Below are 12,638 nucleotides of genomic sequence, written 5' to 3' on the forward strand. Positions count from 1 at the left end.
GCTCGCCACGCTCGCCCCGCCCCCGACAGGCTGGCCACGCCCCTGACATATTCGCCCTGCCTCTGAGCCCTTCAGGACTGCAGGCTACCATTGCCTCCCATGCTCTCGGTTCTGATTGGCTGGACCTGGACACGTGATGGGAGGTGCGTGCTGGATGACGTAATAACCTCTTTCAGCGCTTCACCCCGGAAGCTGCTGGGAAACCTCCAGGGCAGCGTCCGTCCGGAGCGTAGAGGCCTCTGGGAATTGTATTTTAGGCACACGGTGACCTCAGTAGGCCACCCCTAAGGCTTTTGGGAAAGTCCGTTGGCCGCGTCCGGAGCGCAGAGGCCTCTGGGAATTGTAGTTTCACAACGAGGTGCTGGGAACGGGTCGGGCAGATAGGCAAGTCCGGACATCGGTGTACAAAAGGGAGAAACGTCGAGGGGAAAACTATTCCAGATTAAAATAAAGGGGTCAAAATGTCTTCTGGTTTGTGAGGTTTGGGTCAGGTGACCCTGGAAACAGGAAGTGGAAACCCGAAGCCGGGAGCGGGTGAGAATTTAAGAAGAGAGTTTAAATTTCACAAAGTGATGAAAGGTTTCGCGGAGCCTACTTATGTTTGAAAAAATATTTGTTTAGCAAATTGAACTTGGGTATCCTGTATTTGAAAACCCTACCACCAGCCAATGCAAGGAACTTAGACCAATGCCTGATTTCAAGTCCTACTTCGTTCTCCTCCTGGAAGCCTGTTGGGAAACGCCACCCACCCACCTACACAGCCTGGTCGGTCCGGATGTAGCTTCTGTCATTTGGCGTCGATTGCACATGGCCTTAGCGCTTGAAGGAATCAGTCACAGGCATTGGTTTTACTGTTTTCTTAAAAGCAAGGCATAAAAATAGTGCACGGGCTAAAAATTGCACCCCTAAGTTTAAACCCAAAGCATTGAGGCACAGGTTCAGTTGAAAACATCAATGTCCATATTATAGAATATATAGAATACAATACACAGCGCAGAGTCCGTATTGTAGAATATGTTGTACGCTTTTCCCGAATGAAGGATGGATGCAGGAGTGCACCATGAATGGTGTCACCCCAGGGGCACATGATCCCGAGTAGCACAAGAAAGAAAGCTGTGGTGATCTAGCCAGGAAAACACTGTTGCTTCACGGCCTGTAAGTCACTTCCTGTCTCTGGGTTCCTTTTCCGACTTCCTGCCTTGGCTTTCTTCAGCCCTGTGCCATGATCTACGAGTGTGTGCTAAATAAATAATTAAATGCTTTTTTTTGAGTTGCTTTGGTGTTTTTTTATTTCCACAGAAAACCAAAGCAGGACAATGGATGATGCTCCGAACAGGGTTCCATCTAACAGAATCGAGATACAAAACGTATATATATATTTATATTTATTTATATATTTATATTATTTGTATTATTTGTATATATTTATATTTATATTTTTATATATACATATATTTACACATATTTATATATTTACATATTTATACAATGTGTTTATATATTTTTATATTTATTTATGTATTATATATTTGTATATATTTATATTATTTATATATTTGTATTTGTATTTATATTATTTATATATTATATAGAAATATATTTATACATATATTTATATATTTACATATTTATATAATATATTTATACATTTTATATATAGTTTTATATATTTGTATTTATATTATTTATATATATTTATATTTGTATTTATGTTTATTTTGTTCATATAATTTATATTTAAATATATATTTATACAGATATTTATATATTTACATATTTATATGATATATTTATTTATATTTATTTTTGTATATTATATTTATATTTATATTATATATATTTATATTTATACTTATATTATTTATATATATCATATATATATATTATATTGGAAATGTCCAGAATGGGAAATCTATAGAAGCAGAAGGCAGATGAGTGGTTGCCAAGAGCTGGAGGGTGAGGGGTAACTACTGAGTGGGTGCAGGGTGTCCTTCTGGGTGACAGTACTGTTTTACACCTGAGTGGGCGTGTTTGTAGTGCGGTGCCATATTTGTTGTAAATGACACCAAATCGCATACATTTAAACGGTTCATCCTATGCTATGTGGATTCACCTCTCTTTAAAATGAGTTCTCAGTGCACATAGGACTCCAAGTGTTCCATTCTGCAACCTTCCATTAGCCTTTCCCCCTTTGTGATGAGAGGTACAGCGATGGCCGCTGGGAGAGAAAGACGAGTATATACATATACACACACATACAGTCCAACTAGGATAGAGCTGCACACTAACTAGCTTCCTGGGAGTGGTTGGATGTTGCAGTAAAATTAAAAGAGCTTGTACATCCTGATCCCATGAGTTCCCATTTCACATGAATCTGCACATTCTTTCTGTTTCTCTGTCAGCTGTCCCCATGGACACTGTCCCCATGGACAGTTGTTACCACACCTGTTACCATGGATGGTGATAGCATGGCCCCACACCACACTATCTCTAAGCATTCTATAGCCTAGCACAGCTTCCTGTCACAGAGTCTGCTCACACTCCCAACACCCTGTGCAATCATTACTCAGCAAACTGGAGCCCAACAACCAGATTTATGTGTTCCATGCTCAATGTGCAATACATCCACACAATTAACTTACAGACAATTGATAAGGATATAAACTGTCCACCTAGTAAAGATATAGTTTATTCATCTAGACATACAAATCCTGTACATATCCATCCCTTAAGAATAGTCATACCAACCTGTAAACATGCAGAGAGAATCTTAACATTTGCCTCCATGTTCTCTTAGATGCTCCCCCTCTCACTCCTGTCTCCTCCTCCTCTAAAACTTTTCTCCCACCCATCCTTTCTTCTCATCCCATGACAGGCTTCGATCTATTCTATAACTGCCTTCATCTGCATAATGACATCAACCTATATTTCACCCTTTCTGTCTAATTGAAAAAAAAAGAAAAAACATTTCTTAAAAATATAAGCTGAGCATAACTATTCTCATTTTGTAATTTAAAAGCATAAAATATACCTAACACCTAGTCCTACATTTTATCAGTTAAACAGAACATTTAGTTATCTATTCCAGCTTAAGAAAGGCTTAATATCTATGTTATATCCTGGCTAGCTTGAATACTCTCTGATAACTATTCAACTTAATATGTATTTTCAAGGTTAAGCAGCCTGAGTAGGCTATGAGACTATAATTAGTCTCCAACCCCGTCAGAAACCTGTGAATGACCAAATATCTAAAAACATAGGAAGCCTAACATGACTTGCAGAAAAGAAAAAGGTTGTAGAGACAAATCTCCACTAGCACAGTCTTCTGCTAGATACATGTGAGCACAAGTCTTCAGCCTTCTGGTCTAGGATCAACTGACAGACCCTTGAAATGCCGAAATCTTGAAGGCCTGATAATTCTGGCTTGGCAAAGTCTATCAGTCAAGTATTATGCATGTGTTCCTTTTTGGACAGTTTTAGTTTGTAGATGAAATAAGCAGTTTCTGCCCAGTGGCTACCTAGCCACAAAGTACTACCTCACCTAAAGGTAGAGATGCTCAACTTCTTCATTAAATCCACCAAAGGAGATCTGTTAGGAGCAGATGTGTCTCAACAAAAGTAAATAACTTTAAATGTCATATTTGAGGATTTCTCATGTTTTTGAAAACCATCTATTTATATAAAGTAATTTGGACTGTTGTCCATTAACTATCCCAATCTATTATCTTGAAAGCACTCTATCAATAAACGTAGAGCCATAAATTTGCTATTTGGCCCTTAATTCACATGTTTAATCAATTCAGAAATTTGGTATGGCATCAATAGAAGGGTCCAAACCTTGTATTTTTAAAATTTTGTAAACAATAAATTCTATACCAAAGTAAAGATATGATTTTACTCTAGTTATCAAATGAGTTTATGGCTTTAAAAATCCATCTAGCTAATTGCTCCTTGTTAAATTATGACCATTTCTAAATTCCTCATAGAAACAAACTTAGAATAACCACTTTCAGCCCCATCCAAATCCAGGGAATCAGGGCAATGACACATCAATAACTTCTTCAAGTTGTACCTGTGCATTGATACATCCTTGGGCAGGGGGTGGTGGTGGTGGTAGGGAATTGGAGCAGATGTTGTAGCTGGATGTGTCTTTCTTGATTGGACCCAGCTGAAAGTCCTAGAGATCAGGAATCCAAGTAGGTATGTTCTCCAAAATATAATTCTCAAGACAAATGTTTAGAATTGAGATATCTTTTTGTATGATTCTCTTGAATTTAGTTCTCCAAGCAGTCTCCCTCTATCAAACCTAATCCATATGACTCTGAAATGTGTCCAGAGCCTAATTACCCTTTTAAAAACACAAGAACAAAACCTTTCTCCCAAAATATCGTGTTTCTTAGTCTGAAACCAGAAAAGTTTGTATCCTGCAGTCTCTCCCAGAGCAATAATATAACCAAAAAATTCAAAGTCACACCCATTATGAAGACTAAACAATTTTAAAAAAGAAGTAAGCTAAACAATAGGGTATGAGCCTATTTAGGCTTTTCTAGTCTGTCCTTTCAGGAAATGAACCCAAAATTCCCGTGGAGCCCACTTTATGAGAACCTGAGCTTCCTGTTGTGGTAAATATCAAAAATAACCATGAACCCTCACTAGCTGGCATCATCGAGCCATATAGCCTTAGTGGGATAATTTATAAAACAAATTAAACACCTTCTATCAATTCTAATACGAATAAGAAGTAAGCAACTTATTGAGCCAGAATTTTAGCCTAAAATACATTGATCTGTCAAGCTCTCTACCTGGAGCCTCAGATTTTATTTATTATTAACTTCCATAATATATGTCTGTATTCTATTTTTTAACACCATATTAACTTATAAATATCACAAGTCTCAACTTAGATTCAGGGACTAATTTTCCCTAAGTTCCCAACTATGGGTGAAAATCCCCAAGTGATTCAGTTAAACTCTAATATCTTCTAAAAACAAACTTAATCTCCTTTCAATGACACCTGTCATTAAGAAGTAGGCAGCTTGTCTAACTAGGATTTTGACCCAAAATTCCCGTGGATCCCATATTAGAAAGAATATGAGTATATTGTAAAACTTATCAGTGTCACTAATCAACATCTGCTAAGGAAGCAGGCAGCGTCCATTTTTTAGTTCTTTGTAGCTAGGAGCAGCTCAGACAACCTAGAGTCTGTGAGCAGATCCCCTTCTATTCCTTTGTTTGAGGATTCTGTGTTTGGGCCATAACGTGACTCAACATGGTTCCATCACCCTCTTACTTAGAAAATAAAACTTTCAACTCTCAGGGTAATAATCTTAACTTACTGGTGGATTCTTGCCCAACATGTTTGATCAACACCTGTTGCAGTATATATAATAAAGGCATTTCTTTTATCCCGCACTAGTGCCAGCACCATAGGACAACATGGCATCTGTGGGATATTTTCATTTCTTTCAACAAAGAGTCTCCTTCCCACATCGCACTGCCAATGGCTGCTCTCTGATCCCAGCAACAATCTCTCTACCCACCTCGTTCCCATGGCAGGTTGCCACCATGCCAGACATACACATCCCGATTCCATGGCTGGCCCAGAGTATCCTTCCACCACACAATCTCTTGAACTCAATTAAATCGTGAAAGAACACACCATATAATAACCTCTGATTCAATTGATATGATTTAATTGCTCATGTAGACATACAAAATCCTGCACACATCCATCCCTTCAGAATAGTCATAACAACCTGTAAATGTGCAGAGAGAAATCTTAACTTTGGTTGCTTTGTTCTCTCAGCTGCTCCCTCCTCTCGCTCCCATCTCCTCCTCCTCCTCTAAAACTGTACTCCAGCCCATCCTTCCTTCTCATCCAATGACAGGCTTCGTTCTATCCTGTACCTGCCTTCACCTGCATAATGACATTAAGCTACAATTGGAGGTGCAGAAAAAAGGAAATTCAGTAAAGTTACATTCTTGTTGTTTTTGTGAAGGACTCTTTATCACAATTATAAAAGTTCTATTTTTTACACTGTGTTCTGATCATAGTTTCCCATCCCAAAGCTCCTCCTAGAGCCTTCTCACACACTCATTTCATCTCCAGTTTGCCATCAGGTTTTGTTTATATACCCATTTGAGACTCCTTAGGAGAAAAAATATTTCCTCTTATTGTGGTTGTCAATTGGAAGTGACCCTTGTTCTAGGAATTTAAGACTTGTTTCTCTTTTACCCTATTAGAGTTTTGTTGACCTGTTGCATGCCATTGGTTTTGTAAAAAAAATAATGTAGCAAACACATGTGTGCACACAAAGGGGTTGTTGGATAATTTTGAAGAAAGTACATTGAAAAGCTTCCTTAATAAAGCAAAGTTGAAACCAATATACACAAAGGGGTCATTATCGTGAATTAGGATTGCTTGTGTATATAGAAATAGTTTTCTGTGTTTTTCTTTTTTCTTTTATGGAGAAATTCAGCTGGTCAAGTTGGTGTACATCATTAATCCCAGTACTTCTCTTTTAAGAGATTTTTTTTCTTATTTATATAAGAGCTCTAATTGGAAGATCATACTAAATTTATGAATTACCTTATGTTTGTTTCATTCTTTCCTCCTTCCTTCTTCCTTGGATTAATCTAAAAAATGATCAAATTTGTAATGTAAGCTTAAGTAACCTTTAGCTCATATTATTGGAGAGTCAGAAGAACTTCCCAACCAAAAAGTAGAATAAACAATAAAAACAGTCAACAGTTCCTCTGCCTATAGGTGATACAGGAAAATACAAAAAAAGGTAATACTGTGATGCAGGGGAAATTTAGAGCCACCCTGCTTTCAATTTAACAGTCTTCTACCTTCCATTTATAGAACATAAGAAATTTTCCAGGAACTCAGACTCTTAATTCAGAACATTAAAGTGTTCTCCCAATCTTATTTATTGTACCTTTGCTTCTAAGACCTTGGCCCAAACAAATCTTTTATCTCCATTTGAGTCCTTGTGCTGTCTCCCAGACACTTACTTTCAAGCTTCTAAGGCAATAAAGGGGTACTAAATTCCTAATTAAACACGCTGTCCTCTCAGCTCTCATTCTTTCACAAAGAAAGGGAGTACTGAGTAAAAGACCCTGCAGGAGTAAAGGAAACAGACACAACTGCTGCCAGGAAGAAGAAATAAATCTGTGGCTTAGAAGCCAAAGAGTAAACATCAAGGAAACCTGTCACTTCAGTGTGTTCCTGAGATCTTAGCCCCATCCAACCAAATACAGTATTCAGAGCCCAAGGAGATTTACTACCTTCTCACACAGCTAGACAATAGAGAATAACCTGTCCAGCATTTTAATCCACGAGGGTTCCTTCAGTTCTCTTTATGTGTCTGAATAATAATAATAATAATAATAATAATAATAATAATTCTCAACCCTACTGGGTCACAAACCCTCTGGGATTGAATAGCCCTTTCATGGTGTTCAAATATCAAATGTCCTGCACATCAAATATTTACAGTACAATTCATAACAGTAGCAAAAATTACAGTTATGAAGTAGCAATGAAGATAATTTTGTGTTTGGGGTCAACACAGCATGAGGAACTATATTGAAGGGTCACAGCATTAAGATTGTTGAGAACGACTGCCTTTGCATTAATGCAAAGGTGTCAGTTACAATCATAATTCAAGATCAACCAAGGGACCTGGGGCAACCCAAAGTATTTGCCCTTGCCAGCCATCCAGCCAGCCAGACATCAAATCATGACTCCAGATCTCACTTGCAACCACAGTCAAAGGGCAACTCTTTGGCCAACCAAAAGAGCTCACTTTTGACAGTAGATAAAGGCGCTGTTGAGACCAGAGCAGAGTATGGTGATACAGCATTTGCCTAGCATCCAAAGCACAAGAGTCAATCTTCAGCACCTTAAAAAAAGAAAAAGGTTGGGGGAGCAGAAAAGAATCAAACTACTGCAAGAACTGAGAGTCAAAGCAATGCCAGTCAACCAGATGATCAGCACCCCACTCAGTAAAGAGTCTGTAATACTATGTTTTTCTCTGATCTCTTTCATTTGTGCAGTGATTTGTATGTGCTCAACATTATCCAAGATCATATACAACAGGAAAGTTAATTTACAATGAAATAGCATACCATATCCTATTATAAAATTCCATAACACACCATGCCATATGTTCCCTGCCCCTCTCTTCATTCTAGAGTCATTCTGGTTTGTCATTTAGTAATAGCCATTCTGCAAGCATTCACCCAACATTCACATGTGTGCTCTGAGTACAGGCTTTAGAAGCACTTATTTGCATGCTTTGGTTTTTAAATCTTACTCAGAATCATCTATTTCATTCTTGAGAGTTAAACTGCATTTAGAAAGTCTTCCTGCTATTACACAATGTAGAAATGAGGGACAGTGTCCTCATAAACCATTAGAACATCTGACAGAGATGGAGAATTGGACATAAATGATTGAGGAGGAGGAGAATGCATCTTCTGAATGCCTTGACGTGGGGGTGACAGGACGGCTCAGTGGATAGAGGTGCTTACTGCCATGCTTGATGACCTGAGTTCCAACCTGAGAACCCAAGTGTTGGAAGGAGAGAACCAACTCGCACAGGTTGTCTCCTGAAATGTACACACATGCTGTGGCAAACACCACACACACACACACACACACACACACACACACACGCTCACACAGCGAGAGCGAGAGAGGAGATTGCTTAATATCTAGAACCATGATTACATTTTGTATTTTAAAATATCTTCAGTTCTTTCCTCACCAACATACATTTGTAAATATGCCCTATCATTCTCTAGCCCTCTTGGCTAAAACACATTTCATGTCTAGGACTCCACATTTCTTACTGAAAAAAAAGAAAGAAAAATTATACCACTGATACTTAAAAAAATGTTACCTTTAAAAGTAAATGTAGACTTCCTGAGTTGAAAAAGTAAAAAAAAAATGATGTGGGTTTAGTAACATATGCCAACAATCTCAGTGGTTGGGACGCTGAAGCAGGAAGACGTTGAGTGTTGATGTCAGTCTAAGCTCCATAGAGTGTTCAAGGTTGGTCTGGGTTACTTATCAAGACACTGTGTCAAAACAAAACCAAAGCCAGACATGATGACAAAAGAAATTTCAACTCTTCAAGAAAAAATATTTATTTAAAACTTAGAAAATCGGGCTAGAGGATAGCTTAGTAGTAGTAGTACTTGCCCATCGTGTGCAAGACCCTATGCCCAAATTTCAGTATCATCATAAGGATAATTGATGATTACACTAATGATGATGGTAACATAATAATAAATAAAAATTATGAAAATCAACAAAAACATAAGGAGGAAAATTAAAATTACTCCAAATTTAACATAGCCAAAATTTTCACACATAAACTTGTAATCATGTTTGTTGACACAGATGTAGAATGTTCTAGAATCACAACCATATACAGTTGTCCATGTACTGTTCTTAACCCTTAGCATTTTATTGTTGATAATTTCTATAGGCATTCATTGTCATTCTATAATTTTTTATTAGTTGCAAAATAGTCCAAGATGATATAAAAACAGTTATGAAGTGTCGCGCCCACCTCAGCTGGCAAGGAAGACGCAACACAGTTGGATTCTTCTCAACAGCCTTTACTGCAGGACACCTTCATTGTTGACACGGGGACTCGAGCAGCAAAAGCGCTCGCCTTATATACACAACAGTATGCTAATATTCTTTCAGGGATTGGCGGGGCACGAGTCACCCCGCTGTCATCCCAGCTACTTGTCCTCCAGAGATTGGCGCGGCATGAACCTCCATTAGCATAGTACCGCCCCAGCCAGACTGACAGCAGGTGCAAAACCCCGCGCATGCGCAGTACTGTTGTTCACCACAGGAGGGCTCTGGATCACCTCATTATCATTCAGCTGCCCTGACGATGGGACAAGCCTGCGCATGCGCGGTAAGTTATTCATCGAACGGGGCTGGCTGTTGGCACCATCTTTACTTCGCGCGCCGCTCACTACAATGAAGAAACATCTTTATCTGTTCTTGTTAAATAACCAATTACATAGTTAGATGTGTATTAGTGATGTATAAATTACATGCTTTAGCAATGTGTGAAATATGTCTGGCAAATTAAAGAAACAAAGACAAGTGAAATGCTCAGTCACTCAGCGTCACACAAGCTGAGGTCTATAGATTTCAATAACATTTTGACTGAAACAAAGACATCAAAATCTAGGCTGCAGTAGGCTGCTGTCCTCTAAAGCAAATCAGAGAACAGAGGACTCCTTTAGATAGGACTCCAAGGGGTCCCAAGTAGGTCTTGAATGGATGAGTGCACAATGGAACTGCACATCTGAGAAAACTCCCCATGTCTCTGACAGCCAATCTGCTACCACAACCAACCTGACCCCAGCTTTTCCAAGACTTGAGAATTGCCACCATGGCAAGAGGCCCAAGGCACACTCCCAAAGGAAGAGAGGTAGAAGTCCATTTCAGAAGACAAAGGATACCACACACACACACACACACACACACACAAACACACACATACACACACACACAACACACACACACCCACACCCACACACACACATACACACACACACACACACACACACACACACACACACACACACACACACACACACACAGTCTCCTTGATCATATACCAGGTGGACAAGATTGAGTGGAAATGGTCCTGGGCAGAATAGAAAAGGACCATGAGCTAGCTGCCCATTATCAACTATGAGCATTGAGAAGCCAGCAGAGACAAATACTTGTTGGGAGAGCTGACTTTCAATAGATCACGGCAAGAGAGCTGCTCTGCTATGTAGGAAACCCTGAACCAGAAGGCAAACATATTGTAGTTAATAGAATTAGTTAAAGTCACTTAATGAAACATCCCTATATAATAAAACATTCTCTATGTCCATAATATTGATGAATATGCTGTAAAATATTTATTGTTTGAGAGTTTCTACTAATGTATTTTGATATTTCTCCCATTTATTCCACCCACATCATCTCTATTTCTTAGATTCCTATGTTTGTATCTCTTCTAAATTAAATTATTGTTTAATAACACCATGATAAACCCTTACAGAAAATTGTTCAAGCCACCACCAGAAGACACTAACTGTCCATAGTATGTTAGTCATGAGTGGGGGCTCTTGACTTTCCCACAGCATTCTTGACTGTTGACTGGATTGAAGCTGTTCAGGGAACCACAGCTGCTATGTGTCATGAGGGCAGTACTCCTGTCATACCCGGAAGACACTGTTTTCTTTTGATCCTTTCTGAATTCAGGCACCTACAGTCTCTTTACCCCATCTTTCAGGATGGCCTTGAGACTTGTGGAAGGGGTATAGCATAAGTATCCTATTCATCATGGCTGAAATCAGTTAAACAAGGAAAAAAATATAAAGAGTCAATGAAAAGAAGAAATGGTTCTTTGAAGATATCAACAACATTGTTAGTTAGGCAAAGGAAAGAAAAGTGTGGAATTAATAAATTAAGGAGAAGAAAGAAGACATGGAGAAAACACAAGTCTTTTTAAATTTACATTGCACCAAACTAGAATATTCTTTTTTTTTTTTTTTTTTTGGTTCTTTTTTTCGGAGCTGGGGACCGAACCCAGGGCCTTGCGCTTCCTAGGCAAGCGCTCTACTACTGAGCTAAATCCCCAACTAGAATATTCTTTTAAGTATTGATAATTTTCTGGATGTATATGATATACAAAAATACTGGCATACTAACCAATAATATAGAGTCTGGTATTTAAAATCTCCTACCTAAGGGGATCACAGGCCACAATATATTAAGTTTTACATTTTGATTAGACATTTAAAGAGCATATAAATTTTCTTAGACTATTCGACCAAATAGAAGAAAAGTATCACATACATTAAAGTTCATTTTTGAATCCAGTGTTATCTTACAATTGAGGGAGAAGGACTGGGAGAGGGAAAGAGAGAGAGAGAGAGAGAGAGAGAGAGAGAGAGAGAGAGAGAGAGAGAGAGAGAGAGAGAGAGAGAGAGAGATGATTGAGAGAGAAATAGAGGAAGAGTAAAAGAGACAAAGTATTAAAGACCAATTTCCACCTATAAATACATATTCTCAACAAAATTGTATGAACAAATTCAAAATCACATTAAAAATAAGCTTCAGAAAGGGGCTGATTCTGTGCCACAGCACTCTATGTTTGGATACCTAAGGGAGAAAGCTGGTCTCCTAGGAGTGCTGACACACAGAACTACGGAAAGGCAAAGTCACTGCCAGAGTCAGGCAGGACTAATACTTCTGTTCTGAAGGACCTACCTGGGGCCCACTGGACACAGAAGTTGGGGAGTTATCGGGGACAAGATCCTTCTGGTTTCTGTCTGTGCCTTGAGCTGACCCTGTGCCACAGCTCTCTGTACCCAGATCCGTGGGGAGAGAGCTGACCTCCCAATAGTGCTGACACACAGGCTACAGGAAGGTCAAGCCATTTTCAAAGACAACAAAACTAGCTAACACCAGAGATAACAAGATGGTGAGAGGCAAGTGCAAGAAACCAACAGAAACCAAGGCCACATGGCATCTTCAGAACTCAGTTTTCTCACCAAAGCAAATCCTGGGTAACCCAAGGCACCAGAAAAGCAAGATAATG

At 38.8% G+C, this 12,638-nt stretch overlaps 1 pseudogene; it reads left to right on the top strand.

Annotated features, from left to right (window-relative positions):
* Window positions 1-153: 153 nt before the first annotated feature.
* The window catches only part of LOC102553826 (uncharacterized), a 55,488-nt pseudogene continuing 43,003 nt past the window's right edge, over window positions 154-12,638 (top strand).

Source organism: Rattus norvegicus, chromosome 6 (genome assembly GCF_036323735.1).
Source record: "Rattus norvegicus strain BN/NHsdMcwi chromosome 6, GRCr8, whole genome shotgun sequence".
Lineage (NCBI taxonomy): Eukaryota > Metazoa > Chordata > Mammalia > Rodentia > Muridae > Rattus > Rattus norvegicus.